At 35.5% G+C, this 6,430-nt stretch overlaps 1 pseudogene; it reads right to left on the reverse strand.

The window, feature by feature from the left end:
• Window positions 1-2,214: 2,214 nt before the first annotated feature.
• LOC122727459 lies at window positions 2,215-3,165 on the reverse strand (annotated as a pseudogene).
• Between the last annotated feature and the right edge of the window lie 3,265 nt (window positions 3,166-6,430).

The raw sequence follows: 6,430 nt of genomic DNA on the forward strand, positions 1-6,430 counted from the left end.
GAATTAGCTGGCTAAGGTCCGAGCAGCAGTCTGTGGCTTTTCTGTATGGAAAGAAAAATCAGTGACCTTGGCCTTGATAGTTTTATTTTCTGAGTTATTGGTCTAGGATTTTATCTACAAAAAATTGATTCAAAGAGACACATAAATCTTTAAGGCAAACTGGAAATTATACTTATGTGGCAGGAAGCCTCATTCAATATTCTGAGGTTCAAATACAATGCTGATAGTGTAAGGCTGTCAGGAATTTTGACAATGGATTATAGTCTCTGAAATATTTACTAAGATTTGACTTTGTGTGTAGACAGAGGTAACAGTACACTAGCATATTTGATTACAGATACAGTAGAGATTTCCGGGGGCAGCTAGGTGGCATAGTGGATGGAGCACTGGCCCTGGATTCAGAAGGACCTGAGTTCAAATGTGACTTCAGACACTTGATACTTACTAGCTGTGTGACCACTGGCAAATCATTTAACCCTCATTGCCCTGCCAAAAAAAAAAAAATTGTCTGAGATTTCCTCAAATTTCTGGTATTGCTGAACAAGGGTAACACCAGCACCTCATGAGCTATTGGTTATTGTGAGGGATACTAGACATCACTAGGTATACATGGAATGCACATTAGTAGAATCAAAGGTGATAGGTACTGGAAGTGTTTTGTTTTAAGATTATTTCAATTATCATTTTAAAAAATCAGCATCTTAGGGGCAGCTAGGTGGCGCAGTAGATAGAGCACCGGCCCTGGAGTCAGGAGTACCTAGGTTCAAATCCGGCCTCAGACACTTAACACTTACTAGCTGTGTGATTGTGAGCAAGTCACTTAACCCCAATTGCCTCACTTAAAAAAAAAAAATCAGCATCTTAAAGCCCCCACCTTGGAGAACCAGGCTGCTGGAGAATGCTAGATTAAAACCCAGGGCTTCTCACAGTTCCTGGAAGGTTTCATTTTCATTTTATTGCAGTATATAATGGAAACAGCTCTGCCTCTGATTGGCTAAAGTTGACTACCATTAAAACTCTAATGATGATTAAGGCTCTAGGTCAGCTCCAAAATGTCACAGTCTTAAACTATACAGGGCTTTATTGACCTGATGTAATATGTCATTCAGGTTTACATCATAAAAGAACAAGGTGAACAGGCCAGATTATAGGGGAAGCCAACTCCAGATGTGGCATGCTTCAATGCTATATTCTACACAAGGAAAAGCTTTACAGTCATAAGGCCCTGTTGCACTGATCCAATGAAGAATGATGATGTCCACATGTGAAAGAGGGCAAAGCCTCCAGGCTAACCAAATATGGAATGAAACACTCAGTCACAGTCACTGCATGGGATAGATTATGAGCAACTGAGTGAAGTAAGAAGGCTTGAGACTTATTCTGCAGTCACCAACATGAACCTCAACTGATGGACTTTCAGTCAAGTTGAATGCTTGATTAGCAGGGATACCACTCTGCTTGCTATTAGTATCTACATGGAGGAGTGTGACAACCACACTGGAATTTCTAGGAGCCTAGCTTCGGCAGCCACAGATGTCACCAGATTAGCTCCCATGAGGGTTAAATGATTCTTACACCCACTTGTTCTGAAACAAAAATTCCATCCATCTATTAAGTTTGCTCAGGTACGTTGCCTTAATTGCTTGCTTGCTTAATTTGAGAAGGCAAATCCATTGGCATGTGTCAAAGTTCAGTATGTGAGCCATCAAGAAAATAAATATCCAGCTGAAAGGCCTACTTGAATAGCAAATTTATGTCTAGTGATTTAATTTATGTTTGAGTTGCTTATCTTAGAAAGATAGAAAGAAATATTGTAAAGAAACCTTTCTACAATAAAAGAAAATTAGCAAAAATATATTTCAGATTGGATTTCCCAAATGTTGATTGTTTGGAAGAGTCATATAAATATTTTCAAATACCCCTTACAAATCTGATTATTTGTTCACATTAGCCTAACTCTTAAAAGATTCTTCTTTCCAACATAGTTGAAAGCCAGAAACTTTTATAAAAGTTTCTGAAAAAAATACCCATTTGTAAAACCTTATAATGTTCCAAAACACACCAAATTCCACAAATTAAAACAAAACAAAAAACCAAAACCCCAAGACCAAATCCCCCAAACAACCTGCTATGTGGATGTGCAGTTAAGTTACCACATGCAATGGCAAATCATTGCATGTTCTATACCATCTACAGGGTGACTTCTTCTAGAGCTCAGTCACTGTCTGACCCATTTGGAGGTAAGAAAACTAATGCGTCTTTAAAAATGTGTCCATATGTCCTAAGCCGGTATACACCATACGTTGTCACATGCATCTGGTTTGGAGTCAGGTCATTAAAAGTGACAGCCATGTCTGAACAGCATCCTTCTACTACTTGCTGGGGGTTATTCACCGTTGCCTCTTTAATAAAGAGACCCAACTGATTTGGTGTTAAAACATATCTTTTCCTTCAGAATCTTCAGCATTTTCTGCAAACACTCCAGAATATTTCAAGCAGACTGGCTAGCTGCTTATCTTCAGATACCTTCCAAACCATACCTCCTTGTTCAGGACATTTTGGGGGGTCACTGAGAAGGCTGTTCAGTCTTCTGATTGATTCTATACTTAAGACAATTCCTTCTTCAACATCCACATACTCAAGCTCTCCAGATTTTATAGTGTGGCCTAAATAAAATGGTTGTGTTGCATCTCTTTTCAACAAGAAAAACTTCAAATTTTCAATTACAGCAAATGTAGTAGGTCGGGCAAGGAAGAACTAGTTGTATTCACATTTATACTTATCATAAGAATATTTATACGCTTTTTTCATCATTGTCCACATGTCATTTGTTTCAAAATTAACTGATTCAAAAATCTTAATACTTTCAGTACATAAGAACTCTACTTTGTCACAGTGTTTTGTCCAAGTGTCTTTCATGGCTGCCCAATGCCCCACATCTTTGGGTTTGACAAGTATCATACAGTATACATGAACACTATTAACAAGTTCTGTGCATTCAGCTTCAGAAATTTTCAAAAAGTCTTTTTTGCTAAGTGTTTGAAGGTTATGGTGTTCATGATGAGTTTCATGACCAATCCCAATGTGTCCAAGCATAGTTACCAAAGCACAGAAAATGCTTCCAAGCATCACACCCTTCAAAAATGAACTGCTTTCAAAAAGCATTTTTCCAGGAAGGAGAGTGGCAGCTGGTGGGCAGGAGGGAGGCAGGGTGCTTGCAGGAGTCCCACCACAGCTCTTCTGGTCAGGCTAGGACAGGCTGTCAGTCCGTCAGGCCCCACTGAGTATAATCTTTCAGGGGGAAAAATGAGAATTCAATGAAAGAGAGTACTTTCAGGCATTCATGATTCAAAGACTTGAGCTGAATAGAAAATTTGACTTTCAAATACAAGACCGTAGAGAAGCATAAAAAGGTAAACGGAAAAAAGAAATCATAAGGGATATTAAAAGGTTTACATTCCTACATGAGAAGATGATACTTGTAACTCATATGAACTTTCTCATTATTAGGGCAGGTGAATTTATACAGAAGGCACAGGTGTGAGTTGAATATGAAGGGATGATATCTTTAAAAAAATAAAATTGGGGTGGCTAGGTGGCACAGTGGATAAAAGCACCGGCCCTGGATTCAGGAGTACCTGAGTTCAAATCCGGCCTCAGACACTTGACACTTACTAGCCATGTGACCCTGGGCAAGTCACTTAACCCCCATTGCCCTGCAAAAAAATAAAATAAAATAAAATTAAGGAGTGAGAGGAATGCACTGGGAGAAAGAGAAAGGGAGAGGTGGAATGGGGTAAAGTATTTCACATAAAAGCAGCAAGAAAAAGCTTATGGAGTAGAGGGGAAGGTGGGGGAGGTGTGGGGGAATGAGTGAGCTTTATTCTCATAAGAATTGGCTCAAAGAGGGAATAACATACACAATGAATTACCCTGCGGGAAAATAGGAGAAGTGGGGAGAGGTGAAAGAAGGGAGGACAGACAGATTGGGGGAGGGGAGTAGTCAGAAGCAAAACACCCTATCGGGTGAAAGAAGATAGAAAATAAGAGTAAATAAATATCATAAAGAAGGAATAGGATGGAGGGAAACAGCAATAGTAAGTGAAAAATTTTAAGCAGAGGCAAGAGCAATGTAAGATGATGATTGGGTGATGATTGATTTATTGATTAATTGATGATGATGATAAAAGGTATGGTACTTTCCTGGGCTTTTGTGAAGAAAATTATTTGTCAGGTATAAGGTACTGTATAAATGTTATCTATTATTGTTATTTCAATAATCAACATCATGGGTTTATTATAAGGAAATCTATCTTTAAAGTACTATATTAATGTAGTTTAGTATAAAAAAAAAATGATGAGCATCTCAGAAAAACCTGGAAAGACTTAGATGAGCTGATGCAAAGTGAAATATACTGTATACAAAATAACAGTAATATTGTAAGATGATCTGCTGTGAATAACTTAGTTATTTTCAGCAATACACTGATCCAGGAAAACTGAAGGACTTATGAAAAATGCAATCCATCTACAGAGAAAGGACTGATGGTATCTGAATACAGATTGAAGCATAATTTTTTTTGTTAGTTCCTTTTTCTAAAGTTTTTTGCTCTGTTTTCATCTATAACCAGACTAATGTGGAAATGTTTTGCATGACTACCCACATGTAACTTATACTAATTGTTTGAGTTCTTAAAGGGTGGTGGGGAGGGAGGGAGGAAGAAAATTTGTAAGACAAAATTTTAAAAATCAATGTTAAAATTTGTTTCTACATGTAATTTTTTTGGGAAAATCCTAAATAAATAAATAACCATACACATAGATAGATAGATAAATAGATAAACAAATAAACAGACAGAATTTTTTTAAAAAAAGAACACAGTTGAAACAGAAAGACGCACATAGAGTTAAAACAAGCTACTTTAGTAGAATCTACTATGCTTAAGCTGAAGTAAAAAAGGCACAAGTAGTAAACATGATCTTATACAAAGCAAAAGCAAAATTAGATCTAATTTAGAAAGATAAGCAGGCTGGAAAGACAAGTATGAAATGATGCCGAACCAAGAGAACATTGTGCACAGAGACAGCAATATTATTTGATGAAGAACTGTGAATGATTTGACTATTCTCAGGAATACAGTGATCCAGGACAATCCCAAAGGACGATACTATCCACCTCAAAAGAAAGAACTGAGATTGATGGAACAGACTGAAGCATGCTATTTTTCACTTTCTTTCATTTTTTTTTATTCAAGTTTTCATGTATAAAATGACAAATATGGTAATGTTTTACATAATCGTACTTGTATGGGTTACCATATCTGTTTGCCACCTCAGGGAGGGAGAGAGGAGGGAGAGAAAGAGGGATAAAAATTGAAACCCCAAAATATAAATAAAAATGTTTATTACAAAAAATTTAAAAAATAAAAAAGATAAGCAGGAAAACTGTATTTTAGTTAAAGATACCATAGAACCGAAGTATCAAACTCTCAAGTTCAGCCTGAACCAGATAAAAATGTTATTGGAAAATGTTTAACAAAATAAATAAAAATGCAAGCCACCACAGATAATGTTAATTTGTGGTTTTCTGTCATGTGTTGCACAGAGATCTGTTTCTATTTGAGTTTAAAACCACTACCATAAACAATGAATTAACTGCAATGCTAAACATAAATGCATAGTATGTGAATGCCATAGTATCTGAATTCTTAAAGGTTAAGTTAAACGAATTATAGAAGGAAAGAAACAATAAAACTGTAATAGTGGGGGACCTAAATGTACCACCTCTTAGACCCAAGATAAATCTAACTATAAAACAAGAAGTTAAAGACCAAGATAGAATTTTAGAAAAGTTAGAAATGATAGACTTCAGAAATACTATTTCACACCTTCACAAAATTTGAAAATGTATGAGGCCATAAAAAACTTAGAAATGTAGAAAATCAAAAATAGTAAAATGCATTCTGATGATAATGCAAAAGAATTCAATAGTTTCATTGAAGCAAAGATTAAAAGTTAATACAAAACTAAATAACTTAATCCTAAAGAATAGGTAGATTGAAGAACAAATCATAGAACCAATAATTTCATTAAAGATAATGAACAAAAAATCAGACAAGACCTCCAACTAAATGCCTAGAAATCCTAAAAATCAAAGGAAAGATTTTAAAATGTGAAAGTAATAGAAAAAATTTACCTAGGAAATAAAACTGAGAACTGTTTTGTAAAATTAAAAAAATAGATTAAGCCATTAGCTAATTTAATTAAAAAATAAATAAGAAAGCCAAATTGTTAGTATCAAAAGGGAAAAAAATGAATTACTAGGAACTATTGTACTCAACCATATATGCCAATAAAATTTACAAGTTAAATTAAATGAGTAAATATTTATTAAAATTTAAGTTGCCCAAATAAGCAGAACAGGAAATGA

Source organism: Dromiciops gliroides, chromosome 5 (assembly GCF_019393635.1).
Source record: "Dromiciops gliroides isolate mDroGli1 chromosome 5, mDroGli1.pri, whole genome shotgun sequence".
Lineage (NCBI taxonomy): Eukaryota > Metazoa > Chordata > Mammalia > Microbiotheria > Microbiotheriidae > Dromiciops > Dromiciops gliroides.